Source organism: Mesoplodon densirostris, chromosome 19 (genome assembly GCF_025265405.1).
Source record: "Mesoplodon densirostris isolate mMesDen1 chromosome 19, mMesDen1 primary haplotype, whole genome shotgun sequence".
Classification (NCBI taxonomy): Eukaryota; Metazoa; Chordata; class Mammalia; order Artiodactyla; family Ziphiidae; genus Mesoplodon; species Mesoplodon densirostris.
In genome coordinates, this window is record NC_082679.1 from 65,865,854 (window position 1) to 65,887,478 (window position 21,625).

General features: G+C 55.4%; 1 protein-coding gene across 10 annotated transcripts in view; it reads right to left on the reverse strand.

Annotated features, from left to right (window-relative positions):
• ANKRD11 (ankyrin repeat domain containing 11) overlaps nt 1-21,625 on the reverse strand; it is a 168,056-nt gene that overhangs the window by 59,266 nt on the left and 87,165 nt on the right. For 2 of the 10 annotated variants that reach the window (XM_060083077.1, XM_060083079.1), the window contains exon 3: nt 5,084-5,174. The exons of the other annotated variants lie outside the window; for them this stretch is intronic. The gene's annotated coding sequence lies outside the window, so the exon portion shown is untranslated. The remainder of the gene's footprint in view (nt 1-5,083; nt 5,175-21,625) is intronic. 10 annotated transcript variants of the gene reach the window in all.

Consider the following 21,625-nt stretch of genomic DNA (forward strand, 5'->3'; position numbering starts at 1 on the left):
GAGCAGAGGGGCAGGCCCAGGGCAAAGACGAGAGCCAGGCTGACCCCGCCCACTGGAGGGGCGGCCCCACCCACCAGAGGGACACAGCCATTGTGAGCCTGTGTAGTGAGCTTTTAATAAATAATTCAAGGCCCTGCACGTTACTGCTGCAGAGAGCAAACAGATGACGGCAAAGGCATTTTGAAAACCTTACCATGAGCTGGGGCTGCTTTTCACTAACAAAGCACAGTATTTTTTTTATTCTCAAGTTTCTGATCCTTACCTTTTAAAAAATATGACATTATAGATTGCAAATAACAGCCTGTTGTGAATTTTTAAAAATTACTTATTACTGATTCTCAACAACTCCATATGAGACGTCTCCTGTGAAGGGAGTGAAATGGAAACTTCCAGTGATGAGCACAGGCTTCCCAGGCCGCCATCGACTGGACCCGGGGCCACTGGCTGTCAGCTGACCTTGGTCAGAAGAGGAGGAAACAAGCTCAGGAAGCTGGAAGGACCGGAACAGGCCTTACAGCCAGGACGCAGTCAGGAGTCAGGAGCACGGTCCCAGAACGACACTGCTGATTCAAGTGCCAGCTCTGTGAGAAAGGCACAGTGCAATTCTGGGGACCTCCCCAAAAGGACATTTTGCACATAACAGATGTCAAGAGAAGCCAGGGTGCCACCTCCCAGGGCTGCTCCGAGGCCCTTCAGCCGTCATCTCCAAGGGGTCAACTCCTGGACCCCTGGTACACTGCTGGTGAGAATGTAAAACAGTACAGCTGCTGTGCAAAACAATATGGCAAGTCCTCCAAGAGTGCAACTGAGAATTACCATGCGACCCAGCAATTCCACTTCTGAGCATACACCCTCCCCCAAAAGAGAGCAGGGTTTCAGAGCGGTATCTGCTCCGCCATGTTCACAGCAGCGTTACTCACAAGAGTCAAACACAACATGGAAGCAACCCAAGCGTCCATCGACAAATGAATGGATGGAAAAAAATGTGGTTTATCTCTACAATGGAATATTCATTATTCGGCCTTAGAAAGGAAGGAAATTCTGCAGTGCGCTACCACACAGACTTCAGAACACTGAGGACGTTATGCTCAGTGAAATGAGCCCGTCACAGAAAGACAAACACTATAAGATTCCACGGATGTGAGGTCCTTGGAAGTGTCAAACCCACAGAGACACACAGTAGAGAGGATGACAAGGGGCTGTCTGTAACCGCTGGCATCACAGCCCATCCCGGCCCGCCCCCTTCCCCCCGAAAAGATGGCCCTCTCCTCCTCAGAGGGGGAGCACAAATGCCAGGCAAAGGCCTGCCGTACCCACGCCCAGGTCCTCTGGCCCCAGGTCCTCACCAGGGTGACCCCTGCAAGGGAGGCAGGAAGGGGCCATGCCCGTGACAGAGTAAACCAGGGGTTCACTGCAGCCAGCCCCCTGGACCCCTCTGTGGGGAGGGCCCACGGCTGTTCCTGCTTGTGGCAGCATCTGGGAGGTCAGAGCAGAGAGCAAGCCTGGCCGGCACTCCAGGGGAGGGGGGCCCTGGGGTGGGGCCGACGACACCTCACCCCTCCCCCAGCAGCCCTCTCCTGCTCGCCAAGCTGGAGGCTCCATTCAGGGCAACCTTCCTTTCTATTCTTTTTGTAAAGAACACTGGGGTGATGGGACTTCCCTGGTGGCACAGTGGTTACGAATCCGCCTGCCAATGCAGGGAACACGGGTTTGATCCCTGGTCCAGGAAGATCCCACGTGCCGCAGAGCAACTAAGCCTGTGTGCCACAACTACTGAGCCTACGCTCTAGAGCCTATGTGCCACAACTACTGAGCCCGCACACCACAACTACTGAGCCCGCACGCCACAACAACTGAAGCCCGCATGCCTAGAGCCCGTGCTCTGCAACAAGAAAAAGCCCGCACACTGCAACTAGAGAAAGCCTACACATAGCAATTAAGACCCAATGCACCCAAAAAAATAAATAAAATGAATCTAAAAATAAAAGAAGAAGAAGAAGAACACTGCGGGGAAAGTAACGAGAAGCAGGAAGTCCTTTATAACACAAGTCAGGCATCATTACTAGGCTCAACTTCTGACATCTACCTTTAAAAATGGTCCTGTGGGGCTTCCCTGGTGGCGCAGTGGTTCAGAGCCTGCCGATGCAGGGGACGCGGGTTCATGCCCCGGTCCGGGAAGATCCCACATGCCTCGGAGCAGCTGGACCCGTGGGCCATGGCCGCTGAACCTGCGCGTCCGGAGCCTGTGCTCCGCAGCGGGAGAGGCCACAACAGTGAGAGGCCCGCGTACCGCAAAAAAAAAAAAAACAAAGGTCCTGTGGACTTCCCTGGTGGTCCAGTGGGTAAGACTCCACACTCCTAATGCAGCGGGCCCCAGTTCAACCCCTGGTCAGGGAACTAGATCCTGCATGCCGTGACTAAGAGCCCGCAAAACCAAATAAACAAACATTAAAACAAAAATCCAAACAAAAACCGGTCCTGTGGCTAGTTCTTTTCCTCCCGTGAGACCAGGCCCACTCCCACCATCACAGGCCCCCGGGGCTTCTCCAGGCAGGGCGCCCAGAGCTATGTGCCCTCCTCGAACACCACCAGGGACAAGCACATCCACAGCCTTGGGTCCCAAAGACCGCCACCCCCACCCCTGCCCACTGCTGGTTTTAGCGACGAAGAAACTGAGGGATCAGATGCAACTTTTAACCCCTCGTCATGGGTCACTATGAAGGGCTGAGCTCTTGCGCACGTCAGCGCGGGCTTCACGTCACCCACACCCGCTTCCTGCTTCTACGCGTGTGCAGCGCAGCAACGGCGCAGGCGGCAGTGCAGGTGTGCCTCGGCCACTGGTACTGGGTTTCCACGCTGGGTTCGTCACTGGCACCTGGGAGCGACCTGGGTAAGACCTTCCCGTAACGACTGTTCCCGCGGGCCTCGCTCAGAGGTTCTGTTTCAGCTGAAGTGGGTGTTCAGAAAGCCTGCCTCAGCTTTACCAGCAGGGGGACCAGCGGGGGCACCTGCGTGGACGTTCTCTAAACTTCATCTCTTAAGGCAAGAGCAGCCCGGCCCAGAGGCTTCCGTGCTGGGAGGGCGCCGCGCCCGCGCCCGCGCCCCCGCCGACACCAACGCTCGCTCCCTGCAGGTCTCAGAAGGTGATGCTCTGAAAGCCCTAGAGAGTGAAGAAGAAAGGCAGCCTCGGACAATGGACAACCAGACGGCCTGACACCAAGGCACTTTCCCGGGTCGATCACCAGCTTAACTACCTGGACACACGGGTGCCGCCTGCAGCCAACTTCACAGACATCAAACGTGCCCGGCGTGCTCTGCCCGAGATGGGCGCTCGCGGCCGACACGAGCGAGCACGCGGCAGGCCTGGACGCCAGCCTCCCTGAGCCAGCAGACGCCATGTCTCTCTGGGAGTTTTACTTTTAGGGTTAGTATCTGCACCCCCCTCCTTTCTTTAGACTAAGATTCTGGAACATTGTTCACAGCCATTTAAACCTCTGCTAGTAAGACACAAGAGGACGGCCAGCTGAATGAGGATGCAGGTGCCATCAACTCTGCTTCTCCGAAATACCGCAGACGACCAAACACGGCATACAAGGAAACAACGGTGACCGGATGTGCGTGACCCTCACAGGCAGCAGACGGCACCCCCTCCACCTGCGATGCAACACCCGCCCAGCTGTCCGTCCACAGGCAGGAGGGCTGGGCGACGACGGGAGGCCCGTGTCCCACACGCGAGCCCTTCTCCACGCGCCCCGAGGTCCCCACAGCGCCACTGCCCGTGTCCTCCCTTGAGGACGCCTCCGGAAAACACAGCCTAGAGACCAGACCACGGGCGCAGCCCACACACACCACCGTGCCGCCAGGAAGCGACTGCCAGGCGCCAAGGGCTCAGGATTCTTTCTTATTTTCAGCGAAGACCAAAGAAGATCACCTAGGAGCCCGCTACTGCGGACACCGCACCACACCTTCCCTGCCAAGGGCCTCCCACCTCCTCCCTCGGATCCAGCGTCTGGACGGTCCGCTAGGCCCACACCCCAAGGCCAGGCCGCCAGAACCCTTCTTTGTGTTTCAGCGCCTCCTATGCCACAAAGGCCACCGTCCACCCCTCCGCCTGAAAGTGTAGCTGGACGGTAATTTCTCAAGAGCCCCCTGCATCCACCTTCACACCCACAGTGAAAGGCACAGCACCCCCTCAGTGGTGCAGAGAGGAAGATGGGACGGCACTCACCACAGTTTTGCGTAAAAGCCACAAAATCCCAAAGTGCGTGTCACAGATGCCAAAAGCAGCATCGCGGATTTTCGCCACCCCGACCAGCAAGCCTGGAGTGAGCGGCAGTCATGCTGCGCAACAAGACTCCAGAGCTGCGCCTCAAACCAAAGGCCCGCAGGCCGGGGTCCGCCTCTGGCCGGTACTGTCACTCCAAGAATCCCTGTCCCTCCGGGTACAAGGGCAACACAGCTTGAATGCCAGTGAAAAGGCTTCCAGGGACAGCCACCCTCGGGCAAAATGAACTGCAGAAAGCCTAGAGTATGCACGTCACCAACATTCAGCTGCCTCATCTAATGGATGTGTGTGTGTGTGTGTGTGTGTGTGTGTGTGTGTGTGTGTGTGTGTGTGTGTGTGTGTGTGTGTGTGTGTGTGTGTGTGTGTGTGTGTGTGTGTGTGTGTGTGTGTGTGTGTGTGTGTGTGTGTGTGTGTGTGTAGCTATGGAGAGAAGAGGAACAGAGTCACATACACCAAGAACTCCCACAAGAGAGACACAGGTAGTGAAGCATCCTGCTCAGCTGGCCTAGAGCCTGACCCACACATCAAGGCCTGTGGCCAGCCTCGGGGCACTGAGCTATGCCTCCCGGGGCAATGCAGCCCACTACGGCACAGAGTGAGTTATTCCAAGCCTGGGCCCCATGCCTGAGCTGCTCAGCACCACCCACTCACCTCCTCCCTGTGGGCCTTGCCTTCTTCCTCCAAGTCTGAGGCCCTCTCCACACAGGTGGGGAGCGCCGCCTGAGGCCCGCCCAGGCCCCAGGGCACACCCCCATAGTTACAGCTGAAAACATTTAAAGTGTTATCTTCTTTACTTACACACAGGTCAAATCCCATGGTATCCTCATCAGCAGGGAAGCGCCCACCACCAGAAGGCTCCACCCAGCAGCACCAGGGCAGTGTCCCGTGTCTATTTAGAACCAAATCAAAGAGATAACAGTCGCAAAATGAAGCACAACACTGAGGCCTGAAGGAAATGAAACACAATAAATATTCACCACACATAACCCAAATCCAATTTGGGAAAATATATCTATCAATATTTATTTAAGACATACAATATTTCCAGGCTAAAGAATTCTGGTCAGAAATAGGTAGATTTTCGGGATTTCCATGGGGGCGCAGTGGTTAAGAATCCGCCTGCCAACGCAGGGGACATGGGTTCGAGCCCTGGTCCGGGAAGATCCCACATGCCGCGGAGCAACTAAGCCCGTGTGCCACAGCTACTGAAGCCGGCGTGCCACAGCTACTAAGCCTGTGCTCTAGAGCCCGTGAGCCACAACTACTGACCCCACGTGCCACAACTACTGAGCCTGTGCTCTAGAGCCCATGCTCCGCAACAAGAGAAGCCAGCGCAATGAGAAGCCCGCACACCACAACAAAGAGTAGCCCCCCACTTGCCGCAACTAGAGAAAGCCTGCGTGCAGCAACAAAGACCCAATGCAGCCAAAAATAAATAATTTTTTAAACTTAAAAAAAAAGGTAGATTTTCATTCCAATTTTTTTCATTCACTCTACAATCTGAAGCATTGTATAGTGAATAAAAAAATCTCTAAATTTACCCTGTAATTTGACAATGCATACAAATTTGTTAATATGCTTAAATGCCAAGCAAGGGTTAAGACAGTCTTATAAAGTTTTGAAATCTCTTTAAAAAAAAAGAAAAAGAAAGAAAGAAGGCAAGAAAGAAGAAAGGAAGAAAGAAAGAAAGAAAGAAAGAAAGGAAAACCACGCTTACGTTGTCTACAATTCTGTGTCCAGAATTTAGGGAAATCAACCCAAATTTTCTTTGCGTTCTATTAAATTCACATGCAATCTCTGTGCCAAGCCTGGCTCAATACTTCTACACACCAAACAGCCTACACTTACTTCTGTCACACACCCCAGCGTAGTCTGGGTAATGGGCCACCAGGTTCCCACCCCTGCCCATCAGGGAGGGAAGGGAGCCTCTTCCCCAGCGCCTGGGCCCCAGAGGTCTCGGGGGACACTCCGGGCAACCCACCAGCTTTGTTGCTGCAGTGACCTCTGGCAGGACCAGCAGAAAGACCACCCAGATGGGGTGACCTCTCCGGAGGGCGGGGTGTCTGCCGGCCAAGAGACCCTGCAATGCACGGTGGCTACTGGACTTCCTGGAACTTGCCTTCCCGAACACCCCAAGCTCGTGCGCGGTGTGCTTGCCCCCAACTCCTCCCGCTCTGCGTCCGCGGACACAGGGGACCGTGCTCAGGGGAGCCCAACACAACCCTGTCTTCGTGACAAATCGGCTGCAACTTGCCTGCAACCAGCAGACTCTTGCTAAAGACTGCGGCTCCCAACCCAGCCCCTTCCCAGCTGTGCCACGTGGGTGCTGGCACGTGCTCAGAGGCAGGTCAGTGACACTTAACGGGACAGAACCCACGATGCCAGTTTAACAGAGCAAGTCCCCGGAGCTGGCCCCCCAGCTCCGGGTACCCCACATGCCAAGCCTGGTCCCAGGAGGCTGACCCTGGGGAGGGCCAGACGGAGGCCCTTTGGCCTCTGCAAGCTGCGCTGTTGTGAACAACTCGTTATAAACATGGAAACCACCCTTATCCATCTGGCTGTACAAACTCAGGCCACAAATACAAACGCTGGCCTGTGGCCAACCAGCGTGCAGCCCAAATCCCTCACCGCCCCCCACCGGGGCCCTCCACCAGGAGATCCAACAGAGCCCGCTGCCACCGCGGGCCTCCAATGGCCAGGAGCACCTCACTCCCGGCACCGTGCACAGGGACGCTGAGAGCACCCAGCCCGGCCCAACATCCAACACCACCCTGGGGTCCCAGCGTGTGCGGGCTCCCCAGACTCACGGGCCGGGGCTGAGCCCAGGGCCCCTGCTCTGCAGAGTGAGCTTCCTCGGGGGCCAAACCTGAGACCGCCCTGCACGGCAACCCAAGGAAACCAGAGGGGGCTCCGGCTTTCAGACCAGCCCCCCCAGATGCGTGGCTGCCCGAGGCAACCCACGGCCCCCGCACGCTGCCCTCAGGGGTGCCTCCCCGCCCACCAACGTCCTGATGACGACAGGTGGCTGCGCACGTGTCACGCCCCCATGCCACATCCCTCAGACCCCAGTCCAGAGCTTAGAAAGCACCTCCTAGACACACATCGTACGCTACTACTCACTCCTTATTTTGGACTAAAACCAGTTCTCTTTGAGGGAAGTAACATTAAAACAGTAATCCAAAGCTAGAGAGCACTTGTAAATTCCTTGTTTCATTCCTACGGAAGCAGACAGACTTGTTGTGTGTTAGATGTTCCTCATCTGCTACTGGGCGCCCCGCTGGGGCCCAACAGTGAGCCCCACATGGAGAGATTTCTCTGGAAGATGCTGCACTGCAGCAAACATCTCTGTTCACCAAGGGGCCCTTCCCTGGCTCCCAGTTCTGTTCACAAGGCCTGCGTTCAGCGGTATCACCAACAGGCCCTCAAACCAGCTTCCGACACCCCTTTCAACACACATCTTGTCCAGGCTTTTCTCTTTAGCACTGTATCTTGCTCTCAAATTAATTCCTTGCTCAACAGGAAACTTCCGAGCAATGGAAACCCACAGGCCAGGGGCAGCAGGATGGCAGCAGAGCAGCCTAGTGTCTTCCAGAAGGACGTGGCCGCCGGCGGGCGAGCCCCGGAAGGCCTCCCTCAGCCCCCTCGGCCCTGGCAGCGCACGCCGGACTCGGCAAGATGCGCAGGCACCCCAACCTCCACGGGCTTCCCCAAAGAGAACGTGACTCTCTCACCGCCAAAGGCTCCGGTCACAGCCAAGAGCAGAGCGACATGTCCACTCCTGGAGTAGCCTGAGACACACATGCACGCACACACAAACCTCTGTGCTCGTGTCCGCGGCTGCACGGTTCACAGCTGCCAAGGGGAGGAGACGATCCAGGGGTCTGTCGACTCACGAATGGATCCCCAAGGTGTGGTACCGCCACACGGTGAACTACGCCTCGGCCACAAAAAGGAACGGCGCCCCGCTACACGAGATGCGGGTGAACGACAACACGACGCTCGCGGAAGCTCCCAGACACAGAGGACGTTCATGGGCAGATCCACAGAGATGGGAAGCAGGGCAGCGGTCACAGGTGACAACAACATCAGAAGGTCCCCGTGGTGCGGGAGCTGCTCTCGTGTCCTGACTGTGGCGCTGCACACAGGGGGCCCAGGACACACACACACACACATCTAGGTGACAACAGGGCGGTCTGAGGAAAATCAGAGGACTTGACCACAGCCGGTATGCTACCCTGGTTGTGATGTTGTCCCGTTTTGCAAAATGTTGCCATGAGAGAAACCAGGCCAACTGTACAAGGCTCTCTGTGTTATTTCCTACACTTGCATGTGACTCTACAAAGATCTCAAGAAAATCAACACACACACACAAGCCACAAGGAGCCAGTGCATCTCGACACCCAGGCACCACGAGCACACAACCCCCAGCCCCACCGATAGGTCCCAGCTGAGGGCTTGAGCTCTGAGAGTCTGGGGACGTCCCCCAGGCTCAGCCCACGCTATCGAGAGCAGAAAGCAAAACCTTGTTTAGATTCAAGCGTCAGGAAGAGCAGGGAAAGGGAGGGGCCATTTCAATCAGGTGTGGTGAGAAGGGACTGGTGGTCAAAGCGCTATAATCAATAAAACCAGCTTCTCTCCCTTTGCAAGAAACCATGTGCTTGGGCTTCCCCGGTGGCACAGTGGTTAAGAACCTGCCTGCCGACTCAGGAGATGTGGGTTCAAGCCCTGGTCCGGGAAGATCCCACATGCCGCGAAGCAACTAAGCCCGTGTGCCACAGCTACTGAGCCTGCGCTCTAGAGCCTGTGAGCTACAACCACTGAGCCCACGTGCCACAACTACTGAGCCCACATGCCTAGAGCCCGTGCTCCGCAATGAGAAGCCACCGCAATGATAAGTCCGCGCACTGCAACCAAGAGCAGGCCCCGCTAGCCGCAACTAGAGAAAGCCCACGCACAGCAACGAAGACCCAACAATTAAAAAAAGAAAGAAAGAAAGAAAAGCAGAATGAAGCGATTAAAAAAAAAAAAGAATCCGTGTGCTCCATCACAGGCTTTCTTCTCAGGGCTCAGCACACTCAACTGAAAGGACCTGCACCCCAGGGTGGCCAGCATGCATCCTCACAGCAGCTCTGAGGACATGCGTACAGCCGTGGGGGCCCACGTGGAGAAGTTTCCCGAAGGGCCTGTTGCCACATCTGGCAGTCTGATCCGCTCCCTGGCCTAAGGGTGCTCGTGGGACAGCAGCTCCTGCCCCCAGCCCACAGAGCGATGCCGAGTCTCCATGTGGTCCAGCCATCACTCTGGAGCCCCTCAACAGCCGCCGTGGGGTCTCAAGGGCATTCCCACGCCCTACAAACCGGGCCATACGCAATGCCAAAGGTGGGTCACTGAAAACCACTTTTTCAAAAATCCTATTAAAGCTCTAAAGGTGAAACCAGAGGGATGATGGACTCACAAACGCAAAGGCAGGAGAGAGGGTCTGCACGGAGCCCAGGGCCCCTCCCACCGACTCCTGCCGCAAACTGAAGGAACACGAAGACCACCAATGATGGCACCTGACTCTCACATAAATAAAAGATTTTAAATTCAGTTCTGAGAAAAGTTACCACTAGAGTTCACACCCTTATAAGGAAAAAGCAACTACATGCATTGCAAGACAGACCGTAACACTCGAAGTCTAAGGAAAAGGCCCTGCACCCCGTCTGTGGAAGGTGCGGCTCCAGCAGGTGGGCCCGCGGCACAGTGCCAGCAAGGACAGGATCACCGACCCCAGCCGCTCTCACCAGCCATCGCTAGAAGATCCAAGGGGAAGGTTTTAAGTCTTTAACTATTAGACTTACTACGGAAGTATGTGCAGGTAAAGTGATATGATATCACAGATTTACTTTAAAATACTAAAATTTTAAACTTTTTTAAAAAGAAGGAAAACAAAGATGCACACAAGCAGAGAAAGAAACAGAACCAAATGCTGGTAATTGCTGAAACTGTACACAGAGTGTGTATGACTGTCTCAGGTTCTGGGAGTGCTGGGAAACGGAAGGTGAAATAAAAACGTTACCTTTACGTGTGCTGTGAGACCGCACATGCCGGGGCTCCTGACAGTGCGCCGTCCGTCTGCCCTCAGGCGGCCAGAGCTCTGTCCATCCCTAGACTTTTCCTGAACGACCCAGTCACCTTCAGAGTCATTCACAGAAGGGCCGCGTGCTCGCTCCTCCGCGCACGTGCACACGCATGTACACACACACGCGTGCACGCCTGTGGAGGAGCAGAGAAGCCAGTCCATGTTCTCACTACAGGAGATGAACTCTGAGGTCCCAGCCATGCCCTCCCTCAGCGTCACAACCGTAAAGGGCTCTCCTGCCCCGCCTCCAGATCACAGGCAGGGGACAAGGCAATGTCACACAGTGGGGGTGGAGAAGGCCTTCAAAGGTCATCCAGTCTAACCCAAAACAGTTCAGTTACTTTCCCACGATCCTAAAGCAAGCTAATGGTCAGCCTGAACAGAAAAACTGTACTTCCAAAATCACACCAAAATAAGTCATGTGGTTGTGAGGTAAATGACAACACCCACATCATGTCAACCCTGGGTCTGGGCCGCCGGAACCCTCACGGGCCAGCCCTGCGCGCCACATTGGCAATGACAGCAGCGGCCGCAGGAGGGTGTTCTGGTCCCTAAACACGTGCGCGGACAAGTGGCACCTGTACCTGCCATGGGCACCATGACCACAGCCATGCTCCCCCAGGGGCTTCCTGGAGAGCAGGAGGAGGGCAATCTGCAGATACGGGAACCTCAGCTCCCAAGTCCAGGCGCGTAACTGGGGGGGCGGGGGGGGGAGTCGGGGGGAGAGGGATGCTGAACTGCCCTCCTGGTCACAGGGCAACACCGCGGCCACCCCCGACAGGAGACATGGCCTTGCCAGAAACCAGCCACTCCGGAAAGAAAGAAACTGGCGTGAGATCATACCAGCACCTGACATTTGTGTTCCCATGAGATGCTTCACTTAGCAAAAATCAAAACACTGGGGCCTCCCTGGTGGCGCAAGTGGTTGGGAGTCCGCCTGCCGATGCAGGGGATGCGGGTTCGTGCCCCGGTCTGGGAGGATCCCATATGCCGCGGAGCGGCTGGGCCCGTGAGCCATGGCCGCTGGGCCTGCACGTCCGGAGCCTGCGCGTCCGGAGCCTGTGCTCCGCAACGGGGGAGGCCACAGCAGTGAGAGGCCCGCATACCGCAAAAAAAAAAAAAAAAATCAAAACACTGAGTAACTCTCACATTCACCCAAGACCTACAGGCAAGCTCGGAGTACACACGTGTCCACCTGCCTGCACACCTTCTATAGTGACCAGATTGACACGGTCAGTACAGTTACTTGTGATGAACTCTGTTGATTCCGTGCAATTCACAGAAACAGAGGTGGGGCTCAAGTCTCGGGAGGCGGTACCAGCTGGGCAGGAGGCCTGAGTCCCGGCCCAAGCGGCCTGAGTGCCCATGCTGGCCCATCAGCCTCTGGAGGAGAGCGTCAGGGCCTCTTCCCTGCCCTGGACAGAGGCTTTCGCGGCAAGCAAGCACCTGCTGACCTAGGACACGTCCCCGAGGGCGCAGTGCTCCCCGAGCAACCTCTCACCTTTCAGCCACAGACACCTTTTCTCCATCCCATGGCAGAAAGGCTGAACCAGGACATGGGGCGCCCAAGTTCAGGGTCTTGAAACTAAGGGGGGCTCAGGGTGAGCTCTGCTGCCACCAAGGCCCTCACACCTGTCCATCCGGACCCAGCGGGCGCACCAAAGGCGACCACTCCTGCTTCCCGGCAGGGCTCTACGCGTTCCCATCTAAAGAGGAGCGCTGTGCGAGCCATCCCCCAAACCCCTGCCTACTTCCAGCCTGCGCTCTCCTGGCCTCACCCACGGGGGTGGAGTTGGCTCTCTGCCGGGCAAGATACACCTCTGGTGGCTAGGGCTTCAGCATCCAAAGTTCCCCAACGTCCCCTCTCACCCCTTCCGTTCCCTCCCCAAGCCCTCAGGTCGTCTCTGGAAATCCCTTTCCTCTGAACTTCTATTAACCGTGTTTACTATTAGTGTACTTATTTAGATACCTGTATTGCTGATATTTTATGTCTCATTTCATGAACTAATCTGTTGAACCATGAGAATCCGGAGCCTCAAAAAATACTTAACACGGCACTTAATACTCAGCAAGTATTCAGGAAAAGAACAACCTTGATGACTGAAGGCTACATAACACAAGTCCTGGGTGCTGGTCCTCTTGAACCCTCTTACTTCGTTGTGCTTTGCAACAAACTCAGACTGATACGTGGTCGTTTTCCTACCCACACTTCTACAAAGTTGCAGTGAGAGACTCATTTGCTTACAAGTGAACGATGGGGGCAGGGGGTGCAAGAAAGACAAAACTCGTAAATAATTATTTTACTGGTAACTGCCTCCACCTTCTCTCCTCCCCGTGACATCCTTTAAACGTAAAAACTCTATAAAACATGAATATCAGATTTCGCAAATGTACAGTATTTTAACAGAAATCATCCGGATCTTGTGCTTCTGATGCTAGTCATTCTCTTCACCAAACGAGTCCCCTTGGGGGCAGGGTCGGCAACCCCGGCCGCCGGGCCCATCTGTGAGCACAGTTCTAAGGGACAGTGCTCGCCAGCACACACATCACCGTGGCCGCTTTTGTTCTGCACCGACAGAGACTTCACGGCCAGCAGAGCCAACTGGCCCAGACGGAAAGGGCGTGCCGGCCTGCTCAGGGCTGCCTTCCTCAACAAGGTTCCGTTAGAGAATCAGACACCACCGTGTGTCCTGAGCTGACCTCTCCCTGTGCTTCCAGAGCGTGCCATCCAGGCAGCACCCTCACCAGGAAAACCAGCACTCAGCTCATTCGGCTTAGATGGGAAGAGCGCTTCAGGAGCTCTGTCCAGACAAGGCACGGGACACACCGATCCTTTCAAGTCTAAAGCCACATGATGAACATGTAGACATGCATGTATATGATGATTTTACTGGAAAGGTAAGTCCACCATCTTGACCACAGTGATTTAGTGCCAATTCTTGAAACTAATTTCAAATCACGACACTTAAGCTTGACCACCATAATGACCTCCAGAGAAAATCACAAAAATGTAGAGCATAAGAAGATATCAAACTAAGTTTATGTGTTATTAGGCCACAGACAAAGCAGGTTGGAAATAACAGTAACAGGATTATAAAGCCTGGTTAACTTGCATATTTTCTCAGGCTTTCTTTAAGACGCTGGTGTATACAAAGATCCTGAGTATTAACAGGCCAAGCAAAATGCATCTAAATTTATTCATAAGCCTGAGTTATAAGCCTAAAAATATGCAGGAACAGTCTGAGCTCAGAAGTGGCTCGAAGCTCAGAGGGCTCAACCAACCCACCGCTGAATCACTTTTCTAAGGACTACGCCCCGCTGAGCCTCCACGCGCACAGCACCCCCGGGGCTCCCCATCACACACAGGTCAGGGGCCACGCATGCCACAGCCTCTGGTCTGTGGCCACCCCACTATGGTCAGGAATCACTTGTGCGACAAGCACACCTTGGAGAAGCAGAACACAGGAGAGCAGGTGCAGTCAGGAGACACAGGAAGACGGAGAAGGCATTCTCACTCAGGCACTGTTTTGGTTTTTCTCCTTTTGTGCATGTTTTTTGGGAGGGGTAGTGGGTGGGGAAGGATTGTGTAAAGTTTAAAGTCTGTTCAGAACCAGACTGGATGGCACCCAGGGGTGTCAAGGCACCCGTGGAGCCAGAGCCAAGCCCGGACCCGGGTGGGGTGGCGGGGCTCACTGAAAACCCTGCTGCTCCTTGACTATGACCAACACACAGAGACAGACTCAATGCGTGGGCTCATCCGTGCCCACCAGTGTCCTTAAAACAGCTGGCCCCCAAACGTGCAAGGGCAGGACATGTCTGGAAAGCCTTTCTGACTGGTTACAGGAAGGCGGGGCAGCCCCCACACCTGCCCCACACTAGCCACGAGGCAGTTCAAGGAGCGCCTGCAGTCGGCGGGGCACAGAGGAGGACGACCAGTTTCTAAGTGAAATGGAAAAAAAAAAAAAAAAAAACAGATCAAATGTCAACAGTGAACGGGGCTCCCGATATGACCTGCACACTGAATGTGGGGTTAGAGGCCACCAGACCGGACAGGCACAGCCTGAACGTGCTGACCAAGCGCTCCAGACGCTCGGCCTCTGAGCAGGGCAGACTGCTCCACCACTGCTGGCCCAGGTGTACGTGCAGTGTGCGCACTCACGCTTCAGGAGGTGGGGACCAAGGTGGAGGACAAACGAGGCGTCCTTTGTTTGCTCCACTCACATTGTGATTGTTTTCAATAACTGCCCAAGAAGTATTCATCAAAAACTTTTTGTAAATACAGACAAATAAAAACTTTAGATAGAAATGACCTGCTGCAGACACTTGCCATTTCACAGTTTCCTCATCGCTCACACACATGCACCTTCATCTTTATTCACCAAACCCTCTCTTTCCTGCGTCTCCACACGACTCGATCCGAGTCCCAACATACACGGGTGTGTACGGAGCCCCTCCTGTCTCCCACGCCGTTCTCTCTCCGGCGGCCCAGGTGCAGGACGCCAGCGCGGTCGTACCTCCTCTGCTCCCAGGCGGCTCGAGGGCCGCGACCTCCAGGGCCAGCCACGGGCCACCGCAGGGCCCTCCTGGCCACACCTGCGGCCTCGGGGGCCCCGGAGGGAGGCGCTCTGGGTGGTGGAGAATCAGCGTGTGTGCTGGAAGCCAAAGCCGTCTCTGCTGAAAGGCAACGACCCGGTGCACACGGGCTCACGAGCAGGCAATCTAGAGAAGACGGCCGCAGCCATGAACAGGGCACCGAACCGACGCTGCAGGTGCCGCCCAGCGTGCTTTCCAGGGAGGAGCACAGAACCCGGGAAACACGCCCACCCGTCTCCACGCCAAGGGACCAGCACGAGGCCTGGTGTCTAAAGCAGGAGAGAAGCTGCGAGGTTCTGGCCCCAAACGTCCCCCTAGTGACAAATACCCACAGCTCCCCTGCGCGGGCTCCAGAGGAGAGCTAGGCACAGACACGCCAGGCCCGGCACTGACGGGTCCCAGGGCCCAGCCCCGAACAGAGGGCAAGTCATCAACCTAAAAAGCAGGGACTGCAGGAAGAAACCCGCCAAGAAACTGCCAACACGCCTGGGTGTGCGGCCTGAAGGGGCAGCGTCTCTCGCACTGCACGACCCCCAACCCTAAGCCACCAACAAAAAGCCACATGTGACAAGCGTCCTGCCTATAAACCAGGTGAGAGGACTCCATGGGGTGACCCGCTTCCAACTCCAAGAAAAAGATGGACTTAATACTGTGCCGAGGCCCACGGGGGACAGTCAGCACACAGCCCCGGCTTCCAAGAGATGGCGGACGCCCGCCCACAGCCCCTCCGCCCTCGGTCCTGTCCGTCTAATCTCCACAGCTCCTCTGCATTGGCAGCTGGTTCCATGTGAAGCAGCCTCAGGATGTGTCCAGTAGAAGCTTTTTGGGCAAAGAGGAAACCGCACCTGAACCCAGATCCTCTGCCCTTGACTGCCGAGTGCCCAAACCGGGGACTTGCTCCAATGTGCCCAGCAGGACTCGGGTTTGAAACTGCACACAGCAAAGGGCCCGAAGCACGGCCCCCACGGTCTGGTTGCACACGAGGGTCCGAGGGGCCCTCCGGACAACCTCGGCCCCTGTCCCAACCAGACGGAACCCTGCCCACAGGCTCGTCAGGACACACGGTCCACAGAACCAGACCTTCAGAACTCTCATGGCAAGAAACGAATGGCCTTCAGCTAGTCAAATTCAGCCTGGAGGATATCTGTCAGTACACATGTATGTACGTACACACACACCCCATATTTACTCACTTTTATCATCCAGCGTTTAGTGAACATTTTTCAGCCCCACAAATGGATGTGACAGGGCGGGGGGAGAAGACTGGGCTCAGGACATACTGTCGGCTGGCCTGGGTCATTCACTTGGTGACCACAATGCAGCCACGCAAGCTCTCTGGGCCGTGGCCTCCCAGCAGTGCTCACACCGTGTCTGTTCTCTTCCCCCAGACAACTCGAGACCTTTCAAGTCCAAGTGCCGTGCAGCAGTACTGTGGAGGACCAGGAAGGCAGCAGTAGGCAGAGGTCCCCTGCTCTGACCCACCTCCTCCGGCCCCTGGAACCCAGCAAGCTGGCCCAAATGCTTCGGACAGTGCCCAGTGCACGGGAGGCCCAGGCAAAGCTGAAAGCAATCTGTTACTTCAGCCTCTGCACACCAGGGCTCTCCAAGGCTGGAAATCAACAGTTTGCCCCTGCCTTACAGCCTAACAAAGAAATAAGAAGTGCAGTCTTTAAAACACAAGTCCAGGGCTTCCCTGGTACCACAGTGGTTAAGAATCCGCCTGCCGGGCTTCCCTGGTGGCGCAGTGGTTGAGAGCCTGCCTGCCGATGCAGCGGACGCGGGTTCGTGCCCCGGTCCAGGAAGATCCCACATGCCGCGGAGCAGCTGGGCCCGTGAGCCATGGCCACTGAGCCTGCGCGTCCGGAGCCTGTGCTCCGCAATGGGAGAGGCCACAAAACAAACAAACAAACAAAAAAAGAATCTGCCTGCCAATGCAGGGGACACGGGTTCGAGCCCTGGTCCAGGAAGATCCCACATGCCGCAGAGCAACTAAGCCCGCGCGCCACAACTACTGAGCTTGCGCTCTAGAGTCCACGAGCCACAACTACTGAGCCCACGAGCCACAACTACTGAAGCCTGTGCGCCTAGAGCCCGTGCTCCGCACAAGAGAAGCCACCGCAAGGAGAAGTCCGCGCTCCACAACGAAGAGTACCCCCCGCTCACAGCAACTAGAGAAAGCCCGCACGCAGCAACAAAGACCCAATGCAGCCAAAAATTAAAAAAAATAAAAATAAACTTATTTAAAAAAAACACACACAAGGCCATGTATTTATTCAACTATGCCCTGTCAAATAACTGTTTCTTGTCCGGATTTTCAACTTTCACACCACTGTCAGTTATTTTAAAACAGTTAATAAAAGTTACTAAAACACATTCGATGGACACACTAACTCAGGCATGACTCTGACCCCCATCCCCCTGCACCACAGTCCAGGCTCCGGGCTCAGGGGTTGAGGACAGGACGAGGGGTGAGGCAGGGTCTGTCTTTTTTTTAAACAACCATAATGTGAGCAGCGTGTTTTTCTTGCAAAAATGTAAATAATACTGATACACTAAAAGAAACAAAAACTAAAAGAAAGTTTAAAAGAGACAAAAGAAAACTAAAGACAAGCCCCCGCCATCGGGTCTCCAGCCCAACACTGAATCGATACTCCCCCGCCTCCGTTAAGATGACAAGTGCTCCCCGTGAGCTGACTTACCCTAACTTCACACAGAACCCACGACTGATGCCCCACACCTGCTGTGTGTGGTCCCACAATAATCTATAAAACTGCGGGACCTGTAATCAGGGCCTGTCTTCCTCTACTGCTCTGTTTAGGAGCAGAAAAGCGGGAAGTCACAGACGGCACTCACTTCCTGCCTTGCAGAGCAGAGGGCGCAACAGTCAATCCAGAACGACCACCTCAGGGAACGCTCCCTCCCAGGGAAGGGGGCACGCGGGCCACACAAGCCCAGCCCTCCCTCCTGGGACCACCCCCGTTCTGGTTCTCTTCTCTTTGGGTAGCTGCTAAAGGAGACGGGCCAGCAGCCTCTGCCCCCTGGAAATGCATACCTATGACCTAAGGCAAAAAAGACGCCATGGTGCTAAGGTCCGAGACAGGCTGAGGACCACGGTCTCCGGGAATGGGAGCGGGGAGGAGCCACGGAGGAAAGGGTTAGTCTGTGGACGAAAGGTTCAACAGGACAGAAATGTGCCAGCAGTGAGCCCTCCCCTTACTGCTTCCTGAGGGACCACGGACGTCGCCACCTCTGCTGGAACAGCGGGGACAAGACGGCACTGCATCGGCCCTTTCTGAGAGCTGCTTTCTGTCTGATTCCAAACCTTCGCGTCCCGCTCTGTGGACACCTGCTGATTACTGTGTGTCTGCAGTGACAGAGTCGCCATGGAACAAGGTGCACCAGAAGCAGCACAGTCCAGATGCAGCGGGTGGACAGCCCCATGGATGAGAGTCGAGGACCTGACACGAAGTGGGCACGTGTGTGGACCGCACTGACCCTGGAGAGCTGCCTCCACCCTCATTCTGCCCGCCCTCCCCGCTCGGGGGCCACGGGGAAAGGGGGCCGTGGTCATACCCACCAGGGCCCTGCAGGATCTCCACTCCCGCGGAGGGCGGTGCTCCACCGTAAAGAATCTAAAACACCCTCCTCTGTCCTGAGTCCTGAACTCCCCGCTCTGTAAAGAGAGTATTCTCTGAGGCCTGTCCCACACCCTCAGACCCTGGGACAGGAGGCTTACAGAGGGACCGGCCCCACGGCTGGACCCGTTTGCAAATCCAGCTCTGAGCCAAACACAAAGCCTGCCTGCAAGGGTCAGGGAGTCACCAGGCACAGGCTTGCAGGCTGCAGGGCTGCCGGTTCACGCAGGACAGAAGGCCAAGCACCTGTCAGGAAGCAGGCGAATCCTGCCTGCAACATCTTCCCCTTGTGTGCAGGAGGCCACCTGCTCTGAAGTTGTTCTGAGCCAGTGAGGCTAAGGGGTGAGGCTCGGCTCTGTATCGAAATCGAGCTGAGATCCAGAACACAACATCTACCTACACGCACGCACGCACACACACACACACACACACACACGTGTCAATTATGTCTCAATCACACTGGGGGGGAATAAAACATAAAAAATTTTTAAATTAGAAAGGGACAGGGAATGATTTTTTTCCTTCCTTTTACCTCAATCAGGCGGCCTCTTGATCGTACAACATTTTACAGTAACCCACATTTAATATCAACAGAATTCAATCCTAACGACAGCCCCGTGGGGGCAGTGAGGAGTTTGTTGGCATATACGTGAGTGCCTGTGTGTGAGCACACACGTGAGCACATATACACGCGTGCACAGCAAGAGGCAGCTTTTCATGGCAGAGTCTGTAAGAGAGAAGAGAGCTGCCAGGCCATAAAAAGGAAACTCGGGACTTGTCTGCTCATCAGTCTTCACAAAACGAGCAAAGAGACCCGTGTTCACGTCCTCCAGCACCAGGGAGACGTGTGACGTGGGAATTACCGTGGCCGGAGCCCTCCCCATGGTGAGGACCCGCCTTCCCAGGGAAGTCGGGCTGGTTTCCAGCAAGAGATGAACCAAGTAAGGGAAGGCGACAGCACCCAGAGCCACCCCCAATTCTGCCTGCAGAAATGCAGTTAACTCCCAGCTATTGAGCAACAAACAAAACAGATGTTTTATGCTATCTATAAACTTTTATCTCTTCATTTTTTTTTTTTTTTTTTTTGCGGTACACGGGCCTCTCACCGTTGTGGCCTCTCCCGTTGCGGAGCACAGGCTCCGGACGTGCAGGCTCAGCGGCCATGGCTCACGGGCCCAGCCGCTCCGCGGCATATGGGATCCTCCCAGACCGGGGCACGAACCCGTATCCCCTGCATCGGCAGGCGGACTCTCAACCACTGCACCACCAGGGAGGCCCTCTTCATTATTTTTTAATCGGACCACTGAGTTGAGAAAACACCAACTAAATGCTTTGTAGGCAGCCCTGAAGCTAACACCTTATAAACCAAACCTTTCTATCATTCTTCTGCTGTAGCTTTTTTGAAAACAGGTTCCGAGAGAAGCTTCTAAGAAATTCCAGTTCCCCATGGCCGAGACTCAGAAGGCCTGAGTAGACGGCACCATTACAGACACAAGGACCAAGAACGTTCCCAGGGACCACAGCAGCTACGGCAACACAGGTGGCACTCGCACTGCAAGGTCTCGGCCTTCGGAGCCCAGCAGAGCCCTCCCCGCCGGCCCGGAGACGGAGGAGTCCCCACCCACGGCCGGGAAGCTCGGAAGGGCCCGCGTGTCCTGAGCCGGCCAAGGGCCGCGCTCCGTGGCGAGAAAGGAGGCGGAGCGCCCAGTCCCGACAAGAAAACAAAACCAAGGGACCGGGTCTTCACTCCTCAGCAATGACATTCGCTTTAGGTACAGCCTACCAACCACAGCCTGGAAAGAAGACCACCCCCTGCGGTGGCGGCGCTGTCCGCCCGTGTCACAGGAAGCCCTCCTCCAGGCCATCATGCATGGGGACACCGGTCCCCACTTAACAGGCAGCTGTCGTATCCCCCGAGCTACCGCCTGGGCCCCAAACCTGCATCGACAAACCACGGAAGGTAAATTTTAATACTTAACGAATCCTTGGGAGATTGGGATTGACATAGAGACACTCATATGTATAAAATAGATAAGTAGGGCCTCCCTGGTGGCGCAGTGGTTGAGAGTCCGCCTGCCGATGCAGGGGATACGGGTTCGTGCCCCGATCTGGGAGGATCCTATATGCCGCGGAGCGGCTGGGCCCGTGAGCCATGGCCGCTGAGCCTGTGCATCCGGAGCCTGTGCTCCGCCACGGGAGAGGCCACGACAGTGAGAGGCCCGCATACCACAAAAAGAAAAAAAAAAAAAATAGATAAGTAATTTAAAAAAATTATAAAAAATCCTTATCCAGGGCTTCCGTGGTGGCGCAGTGGTTGAGAGTCCGCCTGCCAATGCAGGGGACACGGGTTCGTGCCCCGGTCCGGGAAGATCCCACATGCCGCGGAGCGGCTGGGCCCGTGAGCCATGGCCGCTGAGCCTGCACGTCCGGAGCCTGTGCTCCGCAACGGGAGAGGCCACAACAGTGAGAGGCCCGCGTACCGCAAAAAAAAAAAAAAAAAAAAAAAAAAAAATCCTTATCCAATCTTATTCAAGGAGGAAGTCACTCTAAGCTCGCAATCGACTTTAAAAACTTAAGGAACACAGTCGTATTTGTCAGCAAAAGAAGCAAAGAGGCTGCCGGGGTCTCTCCTATTTCTCGGATTATAATTGTTGAAGTAAAACCCTTCCTGATTGGAAAACATAATGTGGGACTTTATTTTTTTTATATAAATTTATTTATTTAGTTTTGGCTGTGTTGGGTCTTTGCTGCGGTGCCCGGGCTTCTCATTGTGGTGGCTTCTCTTGTTGCGGAGCACGGGCTCTAGGAGAGCAGGCTTCAGTAGTTGTGGCACGTGGGCTCAGTACTTGTGGCTCACGGGCTCTAGAGCACAGGCTCAGCAGTTGTGGCGCACAGGCTTAGCTGCTCCGCGGCATGTGGGATCTTCCCGGACCAGGGCTTGAACCCGTGTCCCCTGCATTGGCAGGCGCATTCTTAACCACTGCACCACCA